The sequence below is a fragment of the Oncorhynchus nerka genome, linkage group LG17, assembly GCF_034236695.1.
Source record: "Oncorhynchus nerka isolate Pitt River linkage group LG17, Oner_Uvic_2.0, whole genome shotgun sequence".
In the NCBI taxonomy this organism is placed as follows: domain Eukaryota; kingdom Metazoa; phylum Chordata; class Actinopteri; order Salmoniformes; family Salmonidae; genus Oncorhynchus; species Oncorhynchus nerka.
The window spans coordinates 21,637,907-21,662,085 of record NC_088412.1 but is presented as its reverse complement, the minus strand read 5'-3'; positions in this window follow the sequence as shown (position 1 = coordinate 21,662,085).

Below are 24,179 nucleotides of genomic sequence, written 5' to 3'. Positions count from 1 at the left end.
AGGAAGGATGTGGAGTGGTAGAGAGAGAAACAGAGGAGTGGAGATGTAGGAGGAGTATTGTTTGCCCTTTACACCTTGCCCTCTGATCCACTCCATATACATATACATTGTGTGGGTAGGCTTGTGTTGTGTGGGTAGGCTTGTGTGGGTAGGCTTGTGTGGGTAGGCTTGTGTGAGGGGTATGGTTGTGTGGGTAGGCTTGTGTGAGGGGTATGGTTGTGTGAGGGGTATGGTTGTGTGGGTAGGGTTGTGTGGGTAGGCTTGTGTGAGGGGTATGGTTGTGTGGGTAGGATTGTGTGGGTAGGCTTGTGTGAGGGGTAGGGTTGTGTGAGGGGTAGGGTTGTGTGGGTAGGGTTGTGTGAGGGGTAGGGTTGTGTGGGTAGGCTTGTGTGGGTAGGCTTGTGTGAGGGGTATGGTTGTGTGGGTAGGCTTGTGTGAGGGGTATGGTTGTGTGGGTAGGGTTGTGTGGGTAGGCTTGTGTGAGGGGTATGGTTGTGTGGGTAGGGTTGTGTGGGTAGGGTTGTGTGAGGGGTAGGGTTGTGTGAGGGGTAGGGTTGTGTGGGTAGGGTTGTGTGAGGGGTAGGGTTGTGTGGGTAGGCTTGTGTGGGTAGGGTTGTGTGAGGGGTAGGCTTGTGTGGGTAGGCTTGTGTGGGTAGGGTTGTGTGGGTAGGGTTGTGTGAGGGGTAGGCTTGTGTGGGTAGGCTTGTGTGGGTAGGGTTGTGTGAGGGGTAGGGTTGTGTGAGGGGTAGGGTTGTGTGGGTAGGGTTGTGTGAGGGGTAGGGTTGTGTGGGTAGGCTTGTGTGAGGGGTATGGTTGTGTGGGTAGGGTTGTGTGGGTAGGGTTGTGTGAGGGGTAGGGTTGTGTGAGGGGTAGGGTTGTGTGGGTAGGGTTGTGTGAGGGGTAGGGTTGTGTGGGTAGGCTTGTGTGGGTAGGGTTGTGTGAGGGGTAGGGTTGTGTGAGGGGTAGGCTTGTGTGGGTAGGGTTGTGTGGGTAGGGTTGTGTGAGGGGTAGGCTTGTGTGGGTAGGCTTGTGTGGGTAGGGTTGTGTGAGGGGTAGGGTTGTGTGGGTAGGGTTGTGTGGGTAGGGTTGTGTGAGGGGTAGGGTTGTGTGGTTAGGGTTGTGTGAGGGGTAGGGTTGTGTGGGTATCATTGTTTGGGTAGGGGTGTGTGGGTAGGGTTGTGTGAGGGGTAGGGTTGTGTGGGTATCATTGTTTGGGTAGGGGTGTGTGGGTAGGGTTGTGTGAGGGGTAGGGTTGTGTGGGTATCATTGTTTGGGTAGGGTTGTGTGGGTAGGGTTGTGTGAGGGGTAGGGTTGTGTGGGTATCATTGTTTGGGTAGGGGTGTGTGGGTAGGGTTGTGTGAGGGGTAGGGTTGTGTGGGTATCATTGTTTGGGTAGGGGTGTGTGGGTAGGGTTGTGTGAGGGGTAGGGTTGGGTATCATTGGGTATGGGTAGGGTTGTGTTGGGTAGGGTTGTGGGTATCATTGTTTGGGTAGGGGTGTGTGGGTAGGGTTGTGTGAGGGGTAGGGTTGTGTGGGTATCATTGTTTGGGTAGGGTTGTGTGAGGGGTAGGGTTGTGTGGGTATCATTGTTTGGGTAGCGGTGTGTGGGTAGGGTTGTGTGAGGGGCAAGGTTATACATTGACATGACTGCTGATTTAGATACTCTGAAATCCCTTAGAGTACACACACTACACGCAAACTGTACAGTATCTTATGTACCGTATTCAAGATTAAACTTCCTTTTCTTTCAGAACAATTTGTATTTGTCTAAAATCCGAGTTCCAAGAGTGTGTACCTCCCTACTGGAAGAAAATACACACAAAACATGGGACCCCTTCTGAGAGTGTGTACCTTCATTTCTTCTCGTGGCTATGTCAGCACAGTGACATGTTGAAGGTGGTTCTGTCCTGGCCTCAGACTCTTGAAGGCAGACGTACGGCAGACCCCAATAGACCCCAGCCCAGGGATGTTGAAAATACAGAGGTATCTTATTTAAGCAGCTGGGAGCCTTGTTAGCCTCTTTTGACCTGTGGGGACTATTAAATGTCACTTCCCCTTAAGTGAAGAATAAGGACAACTTTGGAATGTTTTTCTTAAAGGTTTCACCTCAGATATTGATGTTGCCGTTTTTATTAAAAGAGCTTGTTGTGAGCAGAGCAGGAAACGAGGAGGTGACAGCGCGACAGGCCCGCTCAGGACACGCAGTCACATCCACTCTACACACTCACATCCACTCTACACATTCACAGGAACTCTACACGCAGTCACATCCACTCTACACGCAGTCACATCCACTCTACATGCAGTCACATCCACTCTACACACTCACATCCACTCTACACAGTCACAGGAACTCTACACGCAGTCACATCCACTCTACACAGTCACATCCACTCTACACACTCACATCCACTCTACACAGTCACAGGAACTCTACACGCAGTCACATCCACTCTACACACAGTCACATCCACTCTACACACTCACATCCACTCTACACAGTCACATCCACTCTACACACTCACATCCACTCTACACAGTCACAGGAACTCTACACGCAGTCACATCCCCTCTACACGCAGTCACATCCACTCTACACAGTCACATCCACTCTACACAGTCACATCCACTCTACACGCAGTCACATCCACTCTGCACAGTCACATCCACTCTACACAGTCACATCCACTCTACATGCAGTCACATCCACTCTACACAGTCACAACCACTCTACACAGTCACATCCACTCTACACAGTCACACCCACTCTACACAGTCACATCCACTCTACATGCAGTCACATCCACTCTACACAGTCACATCCACTCTACACAGTCACATCCACTCTACACACAGTCACGTCCACTCTACACAGTCACATCCACTCTACACGCAGTCACGTCCACTCTACACAGTCACATCCACTCTACACACTCACATCCACTCTACACACTCACATCCACTCTACACGCAGTCACATCCACTCTACACGGTCACATCCACTCTACACGGTCACATCCACTCTACACAGTCACATCCACTCTACACAGTCACATCCACTCTACACAGTCACATCCACTCTACACAGTTACATCCACTCTACACAGTCACATCCACTCTACACAGTCACATCCACTCTACACACTCACATCCACTCTACACAGTCGCATCCACTATACACAGTCACATCCACACTCACATCCACTCTACACACTCACATCCACTCTACACAGTCACATCCACTCTACACACTCACATCCACTCTACACAGTCACATCCACTCTACACAGTCACATCCACTATACACAGTCACATCCACACTCACATCCACTCTACACAGTCACATCCACTCTACACACTCACATCCACTCTGCACAATCACATCCACTCTACACAGTCACATCCACTCTACACAGTCACATCCACTCTACACAGTCACATCAACTCTACACAGTCACATCCACTATACACAGTCACATCCACACTCACATCCACTCTACACAGTCACATCCACTCTACACAGTCACATCCACTCTACACACTCACATCCACTCTACACAGTCACATCCACTCTACACAGTCACATCCACTCTACACACTCACATCCACTCTACACAGTCACATCCACTCTACACGGTCACATCCACTCTACACAGTCACATCCACCTCTGCTTCACCTGCTGATAAGAATGAATGTGCCAACGAATATGCAAGGGGATTAGAATTCCTGCTTTTCAGTCACTGCACGACAATTTATTAAAATTTGTTTGACTGACCCTGAAGTCTTCATTACACAGTCCTGACACGCTGAGGAAGGGGGTGCCAAGGTCACCATCCAGCGGGCCAAATGAAGATGCGGCCCACGGCCTGACAACTCTGGGGATACCAAAACACACACACACCCAGGGCCTGCTCAGGCTGGCTGGCTGATTGTGGAGATACTTTGTTCTGATAGCAGCAGAGTCTCTCTCTGATTCCCAGTAGAATAGAAGGAAGGAGCAAAAACGATACAACTCCAAGTAGCTCGAGTTATTACCCAGCAGCCCCACTCACAAAGTATGAGAAATGGCACTTCTAGAAACACAAGGGTAAATTTGTCTGTCACTGTACTAAAATTATCCCTCAAATTTATGAAAGTTATATTGATTTCATTTGTGCTTATTTCATCATACATAGTTTATGGTAAAGACATCATCAGCTGCTGTACTATAGGGTTTGATGACTATAATAATTTCACTACAAACGATCTTACCCAGACTCTGCAGAGATTCTCTCTGTGCCCATGCAATAGTTAGTTAAAGCGGCCTTGGCCGAGATGCAACATACAGACACTGTGTGTGTGTGTGTACATGTAACCGATGTGAAATGGCTAGCTAGTTAGCGGGGTGCGCGCTATCAATCGGTGACGTCACTCGCTCGGAGACCTTGAAGTAGTTGTTCCCCTTGCTCTGCAAGGGCCATGTCTGCAAGGGCCGTGGCTTTTGTGGAGCGATGGGTAACGATGCTTCGAGGGTGGCTGTTGTCAATGTGTGCAGAGGGTCCCTGGTTCGAGCCCAGGTAGGGGCGAGGAGAGGGACGGAAGCTATACTGTTACATTGATGCTGTTGACCCGGATCACTGGTTGCTGCGGAAAAGGAGGAGGTCAAAACGGGGGTGAGTGCAACCGATGTGAAATGGCTAGCTAGTTAGCGGGGTGCGCGCTAATAGCTTTTCAATCTGTGACGTCACTCGCTCTGAGACCTTGAAGTAGTTGTTCCCCTTGCTCTGCAAGGGCCGCAGTTTTTGTGGAGCGATGGGTAACGATGCTTCGTGGGTGTCAGTTGTTGATGTGTGCAGCGGGTCCCTGGTTTGAGCCCAGGAGAGGGACGGAAGCTATACTGTTACATTGTTACGTTCCCCAGTTTCTCTGTTGTAGTTCGTGTATTTGCATGTGTGTATTTCAGGAAATGGCTTCCTGAAATCCCCCAAGCAGCTGATTGGTTGACTCCACGGTCAACCAATTGGAGCTGACCATGCCCCCTCGTCAAGTTACAGCTGTATCCCATTAGACTCCTTCTCCAGTTATAAAAGCCAGTATTCTGTTGTTCAGGAGAGAGATCATTGCTGGGAGGTCATTGCAGAAAGCGATTGCTGAGAGATCATTGCTGAGAGAGGAGGCTGATGGCTGAGGGTGATATACTGTGTTGGTTGTTCTCAGAGGGAGATGTGTCCTGTATTGGTTGCTTGAGAGAGCTGATTGGTTATGTCTGTGTGTCAATAGGACGCAGTGTTTTGATTATTGAAATTGTTTGTGTTATTCTGTTTCATTTGTTCCCAGGGGGGAAGGGGAAGGCACCTAGGGAGTGTTTAGGCAAGAGGCCCGCGGGCATACATATACCCGTAGTATATTCACTGTCTAGGCACACAAGGTAAGACCTGGGTGGACCACCCACTGTATTTTGGTTAGGGCACCAGGTGGTGCTAAATTAGGTAAGTAGTGGGTAGGCAGGTTAGATAGAAGGGGCTTTAATATTTACTTTCTTTGCTTTGGTTCCGTCCAGCCCCTTTTCCTCATATTACCGCGTGAAGGAATAAATTCCTAGTAAACGGTAAAAATTCTGCCTTTTGTCATCCTTACTCGCACCTACAGTCCATTCCTCTTTCCCTTCACGGAGAGTTGAGTTGTAGCAGGGTGTTGCGTTTCCTCTTCATAGAGGCGAACATGCATACAGTATCGTCATGCACTTTGCTTATGTGTCTCACCACGTCCAACGGCAGTGTGCTGGGACCTGAGAGATCCAGATTTGATTTGTCAAGGTTAATAAATAAAGAAATCAAGGTGGGTGTGTCACTCCAGACACAAGGACACTGGGAAGAGGAATCAAACACACCTGGCACCTCTGAAATTGTAATAAGCCTTCTGTCGTCAGTCATGCAGGGAATTGTCTTTTCAACATTGCTTTTACAGCTTGCTCGGTTGGATGTGCTGTTGTGTAACTCTCCCAGTTTCCTCATGTTCATATTAAAAGTGAAGCCAGGTCATTTCTTCAGTGTGTGTCTGTGAAATGATAGTCCTATGTGTTGTTTCATTTGGATGATGTGGGGGGGGGGTCCCTGCAGCGGTGGTGGTCAGAAGCGGGGGAGGCTCACACTGGGCTCTGGCACCATCAGGCTGTGTGATGGAGTCATGCTCATGTGGTCTCCTCTCCTCTCCCCAGCTGCTACACAGCTATGGCCATAACCACCACTCGGCTCTGCTCCGCCGTTCTACACAGAACCACATTAACCCTAATGACCACCGCTCTGCTCCGCCGTTCCACACAGAACCACATTAACCCTAATGATGGAGAATTAAAGCCATGCACAGAAAGTAATGAACCTTACCAGGAAATAAGGGCCTGTATTGCGTATGCTGCAGTACAAGGGGACACTTCTGACGTAAATATGCCTACAAACAGCATGTCTGAAATATAAACAGCTTGTTTGGAAGTGTTTTTTTATTACAAATCAAATGTATTAGCCGCTGTTCCAGTGTGATGTGAATTTATTGTCTTGTAGCAGCTGGGTAGAAGGGGGGGGGATGGCTATGAGGACATTAGTGTGTGTGTGTGTGTGTGTGTGTGTGGCAAGCAAGTTATTTAAGGGATGTTGTGTGACAGAGGCACACACTAACTCAGGTGGTGTGTGAGGCTCTGTTGTTGGTATTCTCAATGGCACACACACACACACACACACACACACACACACACACACACACACACACACACACACACACACACACACACACACACACACACAGTCACTCTTATCAATGGTTGCAGGAGTTTGCACCAACCCCCTCTACACTACACACACCATTTGGCTCACATGGAGTTGAGAGAGGCGGATATAGAGGGGGGTGCAGCTTGAAATGCTATTTTTGAAATATTCCCTTTGAAATACTTTTTGGAGGGATTTTATCTCGTGATTGAAAAATAGTTTAGTCTCACTTTGTGGAACACATTAAAACATCTCACTTAAAAAGAGAGAGAGCCTTATTACCTTATTAAAAGGTACATCTCATCTTCACAACAGGGACTCTTTGCCTCGTCCCAGATGTGTACACCAGATGGATTTATCTCTACATATGAATTATTGACAGAGATTAAATCCAAAAGGTTCTCCGTCCAACTAACGGAATTATACCTTCCTACATATTTCAGTGATGGGCTGGACATAAATAAATAAACGGTAGATGGAAAATCATTTGAAAGATTTGATAATAAAATCAATGCATCATCAAAGGAGGTCCTTCATGAATAACTTATGGAAAATAAACACCTCACTCAGACATGCAAAATGCAACATCTACCGCAGCAATGTTTTTACCCTCCTTTAATATACAGTCTGTCCACTTAAAAAAGAATCAGGAAAAATCAGCAGAGGTGGAGGATCTTTGCTTCATGGGATATAGTTAAGCAAAACATTAGGGGCACTACCTGCCAAGCACCCTCAGCTTCTCACCATGTATTAGCCTCATTAAGGCACATCTATAGGAAGTGGCTGATGCTTTCCATTATTTATGGAGGTGTAATTATCTATCTTGTCACACTGACGCAGGAATTTACAGGACCCTGGTTCTGCATCAGTACAATAAAGGTAGCTAATGAACCAAGCAAGTACACCTCCAGGCTCCCACACACCATCTATCTGATGTACTCCACTTCTCTTTCTCTCTCTCTCTCTCTCTCTCTCTCTCTCTCTCTCTGTCTCTCTTTCTCTCTCTCTCTCTCTCTCTCTCTCTCTCTCTCTCTCTCTCTCTTTCTCTCTCTCTCTCTCTCTCTCCAGTTGATTATATACCGAACATAAACTGAACCTTGGCACCATTAAAAAAAGTTTGCGCCTGTTCTTTCCTCTAACTAAATAGAAAATAGAACAAATATATATTTGAAACGTTATAACAAAGGGGAAAGGACAACACTTATAATGAGTAGGCTAAGTACAGACCGTTTCTTGTTTTTATCTTTGTTTTTGGGGCGAATGTTTCCCTTTTGAAGATAATTGCTGTGTTCTGTATGCTAAGTGTCCAGTAGATCATAGTGATACTGAACACTACTATATGCAGGCCCACAACACAGAGCCGTAGCACACCAGAGAGAGACCCAAAAGCAGAGCACAGTGAGGGAGGGAGTAGGGAGCAGGGGAGGAGAGGCAGGCAGGGGAGACATACGAGAGAGAGGGAAGAAGGAAAAACAGGAAGAAAGAGGGAGAGAGAAACATGGGGATGTAGAGAGATGGGGTCATTTACATATAAATGAATGTTGCCGATCACACGCCGCTGACCCTATTTATTCTGTCGGGCGGGCGGGCAGGCAGGCAGGCAGGGCAAGCGCTAGCGATATGACGAATTACTCCAAATTACGGCATTTCCATCTCTACATTGGGAGCCGTGCTCATCGCCAATGCTGTTTTTTTTCCGCCGCCAGGAGTGACTCTAATTGGCAGTGGTGAATTTAAAGGACCTGTCACTGGCTGAGCATCTCACCACTAAGGCACCTTCCAATAGGATTAAAAAATACACACACTGCTTCTCTATTTGTGTATACAGACTGAGAAAGAGAGAGAGGAGGCTATGAAACCGCTGCAATGCCGCACCATGCTCAGGCACACTATACACTTCAGAGTGATTCATCTCTCCTGTCTTCCCTCTCCTCCCTCTCTTCCCTCTCTTCCCTCTCCTCTCTCTCTTCCCTCTCCTTCATCTCTTCCCTCTCCTCCCTCTCCTCCCTCTCCTCCCTCTCCTCCCTCTCTTCCTCTCCTCCCTCTCTTCCATCTCCTCTCTCCTCCTCCTCCTCTCTTCCCTCTCTTCCCTCTCTTCCCTCTCTTCCCTCTCTTCCCTCTCCTCCCTCTCCTCCATCTCCTCTCTCCTCCTCTCTCCTCCCTCTCTTCCCTCTCTTCCCTCTCCTCTCTTCCCTCTCCTCTCTCTCTTCCCTCTCCTCTCTCTCTTCCATCTCCTCTCTCCTCCTCTCTCCTCCCTCTCTTCCCTCTCCTCTCTCTTCCCTCTCCTCTCTTCTCCCTCTCTTCCATCTCCTCTCTTCCCTCTCCTCCCTCTCTTCCCTCTCCTCCCTCTCTTCCATCTCCTCTCTCCTCCCTCTCTTCCCTCTCTTCCCTCCCCTCTCTCTTCCCTCTCCTCTCTCTCTTCCCTCTTCTCCCTCTCTTCCCTCTCCTCCCTCTCTTCCATCTCCTCTCTCCTCCCTCTCTTCCCTCTCCTCTCTCTCTTCCCTCTCCTCTCTCTCTTCCCTCTCCCCTCTCTCTTCCCTCTCCTCTCTCTCTTCCCTCTTCTCCTTCTCTTCCATCTCCTCTCTCCTCCCTCTCTTCCTTCTCCTCTCTCTTCCCTCTCCTCTCTCTCTTCCCTCTCCTCTCTCTCTTCCCTCTACTACCACTCTCATATTTCCCTCCAGTCCAACACAACACACTGCCCTCACGTCTCACAGACCACTACATATATGATAGATTCATGTTAATGGCCTGTGTTTATGCCTGCTCTTAACATGACAGCTGTGTCCTTTCCTTTCCATGCAAACATGCCACACACACCTCCCCATCCCTGGCAAGATGTTTCTCTACAGCCCCTTTAGTGGTGTTTTTCCATCCAGAGACTGAGGAACCTACCCAGAGCGAAATACTTTATTTGGCTCGTAAAGCAGCCTGCATTGCCAGTTGGTCTCCTTTCTTGTTTCACTCTTGGTCAGCCAAGCACAGTGGCTCATTAGTTCATTAAAAGGAGGATGCTGCTTGATTTTGTGAAGGCAAGGAATAAAGAAGAGAGAGAGAGAGTCAAAACAGAGGCTCTAATTACGCAAGATTGATGCACTGAGTGAATATCCTGTTAATCAGTGTTTTTTATGTGTTTAATGGTACAACAGGGATCATGGAGAGAGTGACCTCTTCTGATCATTAGTACAATTAATGCAGGCACAAACACAAGAGGCTTGTCACTCTCTCTCTCTCTCTCTCTCTCTCTCTCTCTCTCTCTCTTCTCTCTATTCAATTCAAAGTGGCTTTATTGGCATGGGAAACATATTTACATTGCCAAAGCAAGTGACAAACTAAAATAACAACAATGACAAAAACCAACAAAGTGAATTAGACTAAACAAAGACAAAAACAGTAAACAATACACACACAAAAGTTTTGACAGAATAAAAACGTTTAAAATCTTACATTGTTAGCAGTTTAAAAAAATGGTATAACATTTAAAATGTTACATAAGCTATGTACAGGTTGCACAGTCCTCTCTCTCTTTCTCTGCCTCTCTCTCTCTCTCTCTCTCTGCCTCTCTCTCTCTCTCTCTCTCTCTGCCCCTTCTCTCTCTCACACTCTTTCTCTATCTCTTTCTCTGCCTCTTTCTCTCTCTCTCTGCCTCTCTCTCTCTCTCTCTCTCTCTCTCTCTCACTCTTTCTCTATCTCTTTCTCTGCCTCTTTCTCTCTCTCTCTGCCCTCTCTCTCTCTCTCTCTCTCTCTCTCTCACTCTATCTCTCTCTGCCTCTTTCTCTCTCTCTCTCTGCCCCCTCTCTCTCTCTCTGCTCTCTGCCCCCCCTCTCTTCCCCCCCCTCTCTCGTTCTCTCTCTCTCTCTCTGTTCTCCAATCTGGGCACCGGAGAGTGAAGTAATGGACCAGGGAAGGGAAGGCACACAGCAGAGGCTACTGTCTGAGATATTCATCACTAGCTGGGTACCACCCGGTTACTCAACCCTGCACCTTAGAGGCTACTGCCCTATGTACATAGACATGGAATCACTGGACACTTTAATAATGGAACTCTAGTCACTTTACTAATGTTTACATAATGCTTTACTTATTTCATATGTATATACTGAATTCTACTGTATTTTAGTCAATGCCACTCTGACGTTGCTCAACCTAATATTTATACATTTCTTAATTCCATTATTTTACTTTTAGATTTGTGTGTATTGTTGTGAATTGTTAGATATTACTGCACTGTTGGAGCTAGGAACACAAGCATGCCGCTACACCCGCAATAACATCTGCTAAATATGTGAATGTGACCAATAAAATGTGATTTGATTTTCAGAAGCTGTCATAGGCGATGCTGTGTACTCGCAAAGTGGTCTCTGCTGAATACACACACAGAGATGGATTTACCTAGTGGTAGGAGGAATGGAAGAGTGGGTAATATTTGTACCAGATTGTTGAGTTTATATCTTAACACCGCTTTTTGTCTCCTATTCATACATTTTATATACAGTACATAGGCAATTTATGTATTATAGAAGGATGGACATTTAGTACCTAGACATACGTAGATTACAGGGAAGGTGACATTGCATCCATCCTCATTCTCAAAACACCTTCCATAGTACAATGCATACATAACAGTTAATGTATGCTGAGTTGGTCTCTGGGTTGGTCATGTGGGTTTAGGATTAGGTGTTGGTCATGTGTGTTTAGGATTAGGTGTTGGTCATGTGGGTTTAGGATTAGGTGTTGGTCATGTGGGTTTAGGATTAGGTGTTGGTTATGTGGGTTTAGGATTAGGTGTTGGTTATGTGGGTTTAGGATTAGGTGTTGGTTATGTGGGTTTAGGATTAGGTGTTGGTTATGTGGGTTTAGGATTAGGTGTTGGTTATGTGGGTTTAGGATTAGGTGTTGGTTATGTGGGTTTAGGATTAGGAGTTGGTCATGTGGCTTTAGGATTAGGTGTTGGTTATGTGGGTTTAGGATTAGGTCAAGTAGATGATAGAGGGCAATTGTAAACGAGGCAACCGCTTGTTGGGAAATCACTTTTTTATTTCCTCTTCTTAATGAAGGTTGCCGAGCTGCAGTCAGACCTCTGCTGGGGACCATGGAGGCCATGGAGGGACGTGTCACACTACTGGCAAATGTCATGTCTCACATAGCGAGATGGAGGGAGAAGGGAAGGGAGGGGTGAAAGTGTGTAAGGGAGGGGAGGTGGAGGGTTAGAGAGAAGGAGAAGAGGTGGATGGTTAGAGAGAGAGAAGGAGAGGGGAGAAAGAGGGGATGGTGATGGGAGAGAGAGCGAGGGAGAGGAAGAAGGAGTATGATAGATGCATGATAATACCTCCACTACATGTACAGTGCATTTGGAAAGTATTCAGACCCCTTCCCTTTTTCCACATGTTGTTACGTTACAGCTTTATTCTAAAATGGATTAAATAAAACATTTTCCTCATCAATCTACACACAATACCCCATAATGACAAAGCCAAAACAGGTTTTTAGAAATAATTGCAAATTTATTCAAATAAAAAAACAGAGATACGTTATTTACATAAGTATTCAGACCCTTTGCTATGAGACTCGAAATTGAGCTCAGGTGCATCCTGTTTCCATTGATCATCATTGAGATGTATCTACAACTTGAATGGAGTCCACATGTGGTAAATTAAATTAATTGGACATGTTTTGGAAAGACACACACCTGTCTATATAATGTCACACAGTTGACAGTGCATGTCAGAGCAAACACCGAGCTATGAGGTCGAAGGAATTGTCCTTAGAGCTCCGAGACAGGATTGTGCCGAGGCACAGATCTGGGGAAGGGTTCAAAAAAAATTATGCGGCCATTGAATGTCCCAAGAACACAAGAATGATGGGCCTCCATCATTCTTAAATGGAAGAAGTTTGGAATCACCAAGACTCTTCCTAGAGCTGGCCGCCCGGCCAAACTGAGAAATCGAGGGAGAAGGCCCTGGTCAGAGAGTTGACCAAGAATCCGATGGTCAATCTGACAGAGCTTGTCAGGGAAATTCTAGAGGAAGAGAGAGACTATAAATTCTTCCAACAAAATCTTTATTATAAGATTTGCAAAAATGAAGCAATCAACATCACCAGTAATGGTTCAGAGTTGAAAGCTTAACAAACATAGCCAGGTCTCTGCTTTTATAGAGAAAATACTACCCCTTTCTGTATATGTGGTAGTCAGTAGAGTGTGTAAAAGGTATTAGTTGTCTGTGCAGACTTTAAGATAGCATGAGGTTGGTAGCCTGAGGGCTCAACCGTCTAACTGCAACAACAAACACTATATTGTACTCCTTTCTGCAAGGTTCCATACATGTGACTTTCTGAAGATAGTAAACCCAAGGGATTTCACATGCTACTGTTCACCCAAACCTCTCTTAGCTGCAAGCCCAGTCTCATGACTAAGTCACACCAAGAGAAGTTTGTATCAGGTTAGAAAAAACATTAGCATATACAAGAGACTATTCTTTAAGCAGTAAAACATGGGATAGCATGAATAATTATGTAATTTTCCACAACATGTCCTCCCTTTTGAGACTAAGTTTCAACCTAATAGAAAATGACAAGCATTTTCATTAAACATTGCATTGACATGAGGAAGCATTGACATGAGGAAAAGGAGGAAAAGGAAATACCTTTCTTACACTTAGTACACTACAATACATTGCAAGTTTCAAACGTTCAAATGGTGCCAGAAGGGGCAAAAAGGAACATATGAATATAAACATTGGTACATACGTTATCACCAAACACAAGGCAATAGCTTTGTTGAGCTGTCCATATAGCCACCGGGTCACCATGACGGTAGGCCCTTAACTTCTCTAGGATAGGGGGCAGCATTCTGATTTTTGGATGAAAAGCATGCCCAAATTCAACTGCCTGCTACTCATCCACAGAAGATAAGATATGCATAGTATTAGTAGATTTGGATAGAAAACACTCTGAAGTTTCCAAAACTGTTTGAATCATGTCTGTGAGTATAACATAAATTATATGGTAGGCGAAACCCCAAGGACAAACCAATCAGATTTTCTTTTGAGGTCACTCTCTTTTCAATGGGTTTTCATTGGGAATCCAGATTTCGAAGGGACATTCTTGCAGTTCCTACCGCTTCCACCAGATGTCAACAGTCTTTAGAAATTGGTTGAGGTTTTTGCTTTGAGAAATGAAGATGTAACACTGTTCAGAATGAGGCTCGAGGGAAGTGTACTCTTTGTTAGAGGCGCGTGACCTGAAAGGACGCTCCACTTTGTTTTCCTCCGGTATTGAACACAGATCATCCCGTTTTCAATTTGATCGATTTATTTACGTAAAAAAATACCTAAAGTTGTATTACAAAAGTAGTTTGAAATGTTTGGACAAAGCTTACAGGTAACTTTTGAGATATTTTGTAGTTACATTGCGCAAGTTGGAAGCGGTGTTTTTCTGGATCAAACGCGCCAAATAAATGGACATTTTGGATATATATCGACGGAATTAATCGAACAAAAGGACCATTTGTGATGTTTATGGGACATATCGGAGTGCGAACAGAAGAAGCTCGTCAAAGGTAAGGCATGAATTATATTTTTTATTTCTGCGTTTTGTGTCGCGCCTGCCAGGGTTGAAATATGCTGCTCTCTCTTTGTTTACTGGGGTAATATCGTCAGATAATAGCATCGTTTGCTTTCGCCGTAAAGCATTTTTGAAATCTGACACGTTGTCTGGATTCACAACAAGTGTAGCTTTAATTTGGTATATTGAATGTGTGATTAATTAAAAGTTTAATTTTTATACTAATTTATTTGAATTTGGCGCTCTGCATTTTCACTGGATGTTGGCCAGGTGGGACGCTACCGTCCCACATATCCCAGAGAGGTAAAAAACATCTTTGGGATAGGGGGCAGTATTTTCACGTCCGGATAAAAGCATGCCCAAAGTAAACTGCCTGCTACTCAGGCCCAGAAGCTAGGATATGCATATAATTGGTGTATCTGGGTAGAAAACACTCTAAAGTTTCTAAAACTGTTAAAATAATGTCTGTGAGTATAACATAACTTATTTGGCAGGTGAAACCCCGAGGACAAACCATCCAGGAAAAAAAAATTGAGGTCACTGTGTTTTCTATTGAGTTTCTATGGGAAACTAGATTTATGAGGCACCTGGTTGCAGTTCCTATGGCTTCCACTAGATGTCAACAGTCTTTAGAAATTGGTTGATCTTTTTCCTTTGAGAAATGAAGTACGGCTGTACTTTCTAAGTGTCAAGCCAAGTGGACTTTTGTTTGGTGCGCGCTACTTGGAGCTCGCTCCACTTTGATTTTATCCGCTATTGAACACAGTATTTTCCATCTTAAATTTGATTGATTATTTACGTTTTAGGATACCTAAAGTTGTATTAGGATAGTTGTTTGAAATTTTACAGGTAACTTATTCGATACTTTGTAGTCATGTTGGGCGAGTTGGAACCGGTGTATTTCTGAATCAAACGTGCCAAATAAATGAACATTTTGGGGATATAAAGAAGGAATTTATCGAACAAAATGACTATTTGTGATGTTTCTGGGACATATTGGAGTGCCAACAGAAGAAGATCTTCAAAGGTAAGGCATGAATTATATAATTATTTCTGACTTTCGTGTCGCACCTGCTTGTTTGAAATATGATTTTCATGTGTTTGTATGATGGGGTGCTGTCCTCAAATAATCAAATGGTCTGCTTTTACCGTAAAGCCTTTTTGAAATCTGACACGTTGGCTGGATTAACAAGATATCACGCTTTATTTTGGTGTATTGCACTTGTGATTTTATGAAAGTTAAATATTTATAATAATTTAATTTGAATTTCGCACACTGCAATTTCACCGGATGTTGTCAAAACGTTCCGCTAGTGGAATGTCTAGCCGTAACAGATATTAACTTTACCTTGGGAGCACAATTTACAGAACCTCTGCCTTGAGCATGGCCTATGGACATGCTGCACCATTAACTGAATGTTTTTACCTGGAGTTAGGGATTATCATCATCTTCATCAGACATAATCAGACGTAGGAAATAAATCCGGTATATAGGGTTCTGAGACGTTTCCTTCAGGGGTCGGTAATGGCGTGGCAAGAATAGTCTCAATGGCTTTCCTGCATAATTTCTTAACACTTAATTAATAAGCATTATTGTAAAATAAATAACTAAGCCATAAATCAACCAATGAAATATTGTAGCTCCCATAACACCTAAGAATGACTGAACCCATCCAAACGGATTCCAATCGTTGTCTGGTTGGTGTTCGTTTGCGAGATCACCGCTGAGCTCTTTCAGATGTTCCACAACCATATTCAAGTTACCCTCACCCTGGGGTATGAATGTACAGCAATGGGTCACCCATTATTTTGCACACTCCCCCCTAACCTGCTAGCAACATGTCAAGCGCTACCCTATTTGGCTTGCAATTCCGGTCTTATTATTGAAGTGGTTAAATTGACCAAAGATTCTAAATGATATCATAATCAATCTAAATCCTGGGCTTTTTAAGATGCCCCATATCAAGGAATGAACCTGCGCCAAAACTTTTCAACTTATCAAGGCCAAAAGTCAGGGAAAATGCAGCGCGGCAAATTCAAATAAAATTATATAAAAATATAACTTTCATTAAATCACACATGTGAGATACTAAATTAAAGCTACACTCGTGAATCCAGCCAACATGTCAGATCTAAAAAGGCTTTTCGGCGAAAGCATAAGAAGCTATTATCTGATGATACCACAACAGTAAACAAAGAGAGTAGCATATTTCAACCCTGCAGGCGCTACACAAAACGCGGAAATAAAATATAAAACATGCCTTACCTTTGACGAGCTTCTTTTGTTGACCCTCCAATTAATTTTGTCCATATATATCCAAAATGTCCATTTATTTGGCGCGTTTGATCCAGAAAAAAACTGCTTCCAATTTGTGCAACGTCACTACAAAATATCTCAAAAGTTGCCTGTAAACTTTGCCAAAACATTTCAAGCTACTTTTGTAATACAACTTTAGGTATTTTTAAACGTTGATAATCAATCAAATTGAAGACGGGTCTATCTGTGTTCAATACAGGAAGACAACAAACCAACGCTACTTTTCAAGTCTTGCGCACCCTAAACAGTGTTACCCAGTTCGTAGATGGCCGTACTTCTTCATTGTACAAAGGAATAACCTCAACCAAATTCCAAAGACTGGTGACATCCAGTGGAAGCGGTAGGAACTGAAAACAAGTGCCTAAGAAATATTGTTTCCCAATGAGAATTTTACTGAACAGACAGAGACCTCAATTTTTTTATATTCTGAACGGTTAGTCCTCGGGGTTTTGCCTGCTACATAAGTTACGTTATACTCACAGACATGATTCAAACAGTTTTAGAAACGTCAGAGTGTTTTCTATCCAAATCAATCTACTAATAATATGCATATCTTATATTCTTGGCATGAGTAGCAGGAAGTTGAAATTGGGCACGCTATTTATCCAAAAGTGAAAATGCTGCCTCCTATACCTGAAGAAGTTAACATACTTCTTCTATGAAACCCTCTAAATTTTGTGCCAAAGCAGCAGAAAACACCACCCACAGATTCCGAGTAACCTTGGGGGCAGACTGTCCAAGTCCAACGCTTGTTTAAGAACGTGAACGTGAACTGTGATTCTGGTGTGACGGGAATGCTAAAAACGGAAAACCATTCAGCCGACGCCGGCACAGCAGATAGAATCATAAAGGGGTTTGGCACAACAGGAGCCCTTGCATAAACTGCATCGTTAACAGGTCTGAGATCTTGAACAAAACGCCAATCACCTGAGGCTTTTCGGACAGGAAGAATGTGGGTATTACAGGGAGAGTCTGGACAAGGCACAATAGCTCCTCTTTCTACCAATGAAGCATGAACGGGGGTAACCCCTTTACAGCTTCCTGACTTAGGGGATACTGAGTTCTGCTTGGTCTGTGTGTGCCCTTAGGTGTGACAGTAAGCGGTTCAACCCCCCTCATTTGCCCAATGTCATACTTATCTTTAGCCCATAGAGAGTCCAGGAGACCAATCAACATGGGTGACTCATTCTCCACAGAAATCATCTGTTTAGTTTGTTTAGTGCTATTAAGGCCATGTACACCTCATGGAACATGTACAGGCCCAAAATAATGGAACACACAAAGTATGTATACTGGGGGAGAATTTAGACCCATCTGCTCTAAGTTCCCAGTCAGTGACCTGCAAGACAGATCTTAACCAAATACCAGTATCCTCCCAAGCAACATGATCTGTTTTAGCTACATATATGTGGCACCCTTCACTAAATACATACAACAAAGCCTGTTCTTTCGTTAATTTAACACTTAAAGCGCAAAATTGGGGCCCACTATACATGTCACTGCAGAGTAAGCTCTCTTGGGATATGGTTCCTGTCAGCCAATTTTGTTCATAATCTAAATCACTTGTCAATGGTGAGAAATGCGTGGTGCAATGTAAGCCAGTCTTGTGACATAAAACTGCCTTTCTGTTTCCAACAACTGAAAGCAGTTGAGAACATTTCATCGGTAGGGCCATCAGGATCCTGTACGTCCCATGCATAGTACCAATCACATGTTGATACCGTGTCGGACAACATCATGAGATGACATGTCTGGCCCACCCGTCAGCACTGGCTCCCCCTCCCCCTCCTCATCCTCTACCTCTTCCCCTTCCCCTCTGTCCATAATTTGGAGGTTTTCCCTGAGCCTGCCGCTGCTGGCCTTGTCCTTCATAAAAAGCCAGCTGTGCAGCTTGTAACTTCACTCCTTATTTTTCTATTCTCTGTTTTGTTTTGTCTTCTTGTGACAATTGCTGCCTCTCAGCATGTTAAGTGTTCAATAACCTCTCGTAGACTGGTAGTTACGCAGCCAATGCAAATCATTTTAACCTGTTTACCAAGGGCTGGCAAAAGCTTTAAAGAGGCTGTCGTAGTCATCATTGTGGTGGCCATCAGTCATTGGTTTGAGCCCGCTATGCTTACGGTAGCAGGTCTCCAGCCTGTGTCTGTAGTCTTCCATTGACTCCTTAGCTTTCTGTGTGCAACTATAGATATCTGCCCAATCGGTCAATGGTGTGTAATGTTATTTTATGCAATCACACAACTTAGCCAGTTGGGTCTGATAGGCTTCACCCTCTCCCTATTTGTAGTCTCCCTCCAAGTCCGCCGATCGCAGCCTCATCTTGATACGGCAAATGTGCGCGATCTCAGCTGCAGATGGCTTGTACAGCCGGGCCATCTTATGTAGCTATGTGGTAAAATCACCAGCGTCCTTTGTAGGATCTGGAAGTTCTTTAGCAATGTCCATCAGTTCGTCCTGTCTCCAAGTCTTCTGGATGTTGACAAGTGGGTGCCATTCGTCATGGCCCTCCTCACCGTCCACAGGTCGCGGTCGTGGATTAGGGAACGTTACCAGAGGTGCCTGGAGAAAGGTTGTGTTTGGGTCCCCTTTTTACCTGTTCCAGTCATGACTGTTGTGGGTGAGGGACTTAGCTGCGTGGTATGGGTCGACGTCGATAGTGGACTAAGCTCCCAGCATCCATCAACACCAGAGACGGGACTCAATGTGGGCCAGTGCATGGAGCGGATTTCCACTGCTCATGGGCCACCTCCGAGGGGTCTGCTGGTAGAGTTGCGGTGGGGGAGACGGCTGAGCGAGCTGCTGTTAGACAACCAGGGTTGGTGCTGGTGCAGTGGATACAGAGGTATAATAGGGGGGTGGAAAGTCATTATCATCATCCCTGTTTCTCCTTCTTTTATTATCTCCCTCCCTCTGTTTCTTCTTCTAACTGTCTTTCACCATTTGTCCTTTAACTTTCCTGTCGGACTGTCTTTCGGCTTCCCTCTCCCACTTTCTAAACTTACCCCAATCTATTAGACATGTCTTGCCTTTCATGGTTTCCTCAAAGTTCTTTCTACATTCTGCTAATAAAATTGCACTCAATGTGCCTTTTAAGGACAAATCTGCTACTTTGTACATGTTCCAGAATATCCCGCCATATTTATCCTCCATGACCTTCACTGGTCCGGTCAGTGTATTGGGCAGGCAAGGTAAAAACAGAGAAACACAACCCCTGTCTCTAAACAGGATACTTCTTCTTAAACAAAAATATCCCAATTGGAGATCACCCTGCTTCAACAGGATGTTTGCCCTAGAATTACTTCCAGGACTTCCCCTATTAAGAAATAACCCTGCTCCAACAAAGATTCTAACTAGGGGTGTCTTTGCTCCAACAAAGACATAATGTGCACAACCTGTCCCAGAACACGATTTTCAATGGTGTTTAAAAGAAAATCAGTCTCACCCTTAATCTATTTCGTCTGTCCGGAATGGCATATCCACTCACTGACGCTCTCAACCAGTCCGAGGCGGGTCCCTTTCTGCTCCGTTTTAGTTGGAGTTTGGGCTCCCGAGCCACGTCTAACGCAGTCCTGTGCACAAGTAACCTCGGTCTCCTCGGGAGCAATCAGCAAACGGAGTTAGCCGTCCATCCTCGTCGCCAATTTTGTCAGGGAAATTCTAGAGGAAGAGAGAGACTGTAAATTCTTCCAACAAAAGCTTTATTATAAGATTTGCAAAAATGAAACAATCAACATCACCAGTAATGGTTCAGAGTTGAAAGCTTAACATCGAGAAAATAAAATCCCTTTCGGTACACGTGGCAGTCAGCAGATAGTGTGTAAAAGGTCATTAGATGTCTGTGCAGACTTTAAGATAGGTTGATAGCCTGAGGGCTCAACCGTCTAACTGCATTCACAACAACAAACACTATACACTATATTGTACTCCTTTCTGCAAGGTTCCATACATGTGACTTTCTGTAGATAGTAAACCCACGGGATTTCACATGCTGTGGTTGCACCCAAAGGTGTCTTAGCTGTAAGCTAAGGTTACAAAAAACACTAGCATATAACAAGAGACTATTCTTTAAGCAGTAAAACATGGGATAGCATGACTAATTATGTAATTTTCCACGACAAGCTCCAGAGTTCCTCTGTGGAGATGGGAGAACCTTCCAGAAAGACAGCCATCTCTACAGCACTCCACCAATCAGGCCTTTATGTTAGAGTGGCCAGACAGAAGCCACTCCTCAGTAAAAGGTAGATGACAGCCCACTTGGAGTTTGCTAAAAGGCACCTAAAAGTACTCTCAGACCATGATTTTGAAAGCTAGACAGCCAAGACAACAGCCACGACAATGCAGGAGTGGCTTCGGGACACTTCTCTGAATGTCCTTGAGTGGCCCAGCCAGAGCCCGGACTTGAACCCGATCGAACATCTTTGGAGAGACATGAAAATGGCTGTACAGCAACGCTCCCCATCCAACCTGACAGAGCTTGGGAGGTTCTGCAGAGAAGAAAGAGAAATACCCCAAATACAGGTATGCTAAGCTTGTAGGGTCATACCCAATAAGACTTGAGACTGTAATAACTGTCAAAGGTGCTTCAACAAAGTACTGAGTAAAGGGTCAGAATACTTAGGTAAATGTGATATTTCCGTTTTTTTAGCAAAATTGTCTAAAAACCTGTTTTTTCTTTGTCATTATGGGGTACTGTGTGTAGATCGACGAGGAACAAAAAAACAATTTAATCCATTTTAGAATAAGGCTGTAACGTAACAAAATGTGGAAAAAGTCAAGGAGTCTGAATACATTCCGAAAGCACTGTATAGCTTTATGATTTCATAGGTAGCCTGTAATAACGGCAGCACACTGCAGATATCTACATTAAGACACCAACGAAAGCAATGGGAGTGTGCTATACTGTAGCTAAAAGGCTGTGTCTGCCCTCTACACTTTCCACTGGCATATACACATATACCATTACCTTAGTAGGGACTATAGAGGAGGTCAAATATGCAAAAACCCTCTTCATCTTTATCAGGAGCTTTTAAGTCCCTCTGAAGTCTGTCTCTTCCCGTGACCAAGATTCCCACACGACTCATCCCTGTCTCCTCTCCTCCCTCTCCAGCTATGGAACAACTGTCTGTGAGGGAACATGGGACATAATCTGTCCTATGAGTCATTGCCTCGCTACACTCACTCCGAGTTGGAAATCTAATGAAGGCCCTGAAGTCTAGCTTCTTCTTGAATGGGGGTGGGGAAGAGGGGTTCAAGATGGGAGAGAGAGAGAGAGAGAGAGAGAGAGAGAGAGAGAGAGTATTACCCCACTCTGTGTAATTAGGCAGCTCCAGATCTTTAGGGGCTGAATAGTCAAACAATCAGGGTTGACTGAGGAAGAAAACAAGATCAATGGTCACCATGGAGCCAATCAGAGAGAACCTCCACACGCCCACCATAGAATTGGAATTACTATGGTAATCAACATATGTATTCACATCATCATATTGAGATTAGTTTGGAATGACAATATGTCAGCTGTCTCTCCTGCTAGGTCAATGGGGACAAGGCAGTGAGAGCAAGGCGGTGTGACTTAACCAGGGGCATCATCATCTCCACCTTGAAGCTAGCAGATCCAGTGACTAATGTCATCTGTGACATTGGGATTCTATTAGCAGCCGAACACTGGCCCGTTGCCCTGTGGTGAAGCCATGATTGATCTGTCATGGTAGATGCTTCTGTCCTCCCCGTCGTCTCCCACAGGGCTCCATCTGAACCCAAAATCTCCCCAGACCCTGGGCCTAAACTCTTCCTGAAGGGGCAAGAAGATGGGCAGGGAAAGGAGCTGAAGGTCACCCATTACAATGGGCCCCAAATAAAGGGGCCTGGTCGACAGGGGACATAATTGCCAGTGAACAGTGGGGTTATTTGTTGTCGATTCAGAATAGGGAGATCGATGGCATCCATAAGGCTGTTTATGCCCTAGCTCAATCAGAGGCTCAGTCGATGGAGGAGGGGAGAGGAGGAGAGGAGTGTGGTGGAAGGACTGGGGAAGGTGTTTGGCAACGGCATCCTCATTTGAATTAGGGGATAGTGATTGGTTTTCACAGCCGGCCTCATTTGTATTTTTACTGAATTACCCGGATGCGCAACCTGAACCCAGTTCAGTGTGTCACTTAGCGTTTGTTGAAGTTTGACGAGTCGGCGGGCCTTATCAAGTTTCAATAAGAAAGACTGGTTAAGTAGCCACTTGTCATGTTTCTTTATTTCATTTCTCCTCGCTGGCTGTCCAGCCTGTTCACATATGAATGGAGGGCAGTGGAAAGGTGAGGCTGTTTGTTATGCAAGATTATACACACAAAGGAATATTCTTCTAAGACTTCACGTTAAGGTACCCTTTATATCCTCTATAAAGGTACCCTGATGTAGTGTTACCGAATATTCTTTAGATTAGACACTTGTCTCTGTTTCATAACCTTGCATCTCTTCTCTTTTTCATCCCAGAAACCACTGTTTTCAAGGTTGAAAAGGAACATAACTGCTCTCCATTCCCCAGCGAGAGGTTATACTCCAACACTATCATCTCCTGCAGTACTGTAGTGTGATTTGAATAATCGTGAATAAAATGTGTTTACATATAGTCATGGAGCTTTTAATCCCTTTTGACTCACACAGTGAGGAGCAGCACTTAGTAACGTGGGGTATATGTGAATTAACAGTATGAAAGTACAAACAGTACAGGATATTGAAATCGCTGCTACAGGCGATTCCAGGCGTTTCCGCGGAGACACTTCCTGGTGCTCCATTTTATATGGAGAGATTATTTTATCTCTCACGAATCCATGATATACATTATAAATGAGGCCTCCCATTCGCCACACCACTCATCGGAGCAGAATGTTCCATGCCATCCCCCGTTGCACACCATCTCTCCACCCCACCATCCCTTTATCCTTCTATCCCTCTATCTCTGCAGCACGCCTCCGACGATCCTTCCACCCCTCCCCCAAGTCAGCGAGCCGGCATAGAGTAGAACATGTGACCAGGGAGGTGTGAGCATGTCGGTCCTCCTCCCCTGGGGTCACGACATACGTTGATTTGTCTCCCCCGGTTCTTTATTGATTTAGTTTTAAACAAGGGAAAAATACTTGAAGAATGAGAGGCCTGTGGTGACAGAGAAAGAAGAGCCATCGGGGCAGGGGGGAGAGAGAGGTGAGAAAGAGAGAGGAGAAAGAGAGTAGAGATAAAAAAAGTGCTTCTAACTATCGAATCTGTGTTCCAGTCTCATGCAATAATATCAGATTCTTGGTGAACCAAGTCTGCTCTCTCTCTCTCTCTGAGAGGGGTATGACAGCGAGAGAGAAGGAGAGAGGGAGTATTTTGTGGTGACCATTGTACCGCCACACTAGCAGTTATGAGTCATTACATGTGACCGTTTAGTCACGGTAATCTCCTCTTATGCACTCTGGAAATGCTTTGGTAGTATCCAATTTGCTAATGACCATCAGCTCCTAATGGCCTGTTACTCAGGGCTTTATTGTCCCTCTAACCACTCTGACATCAATGCAAATGCAATCAAAAATCACAT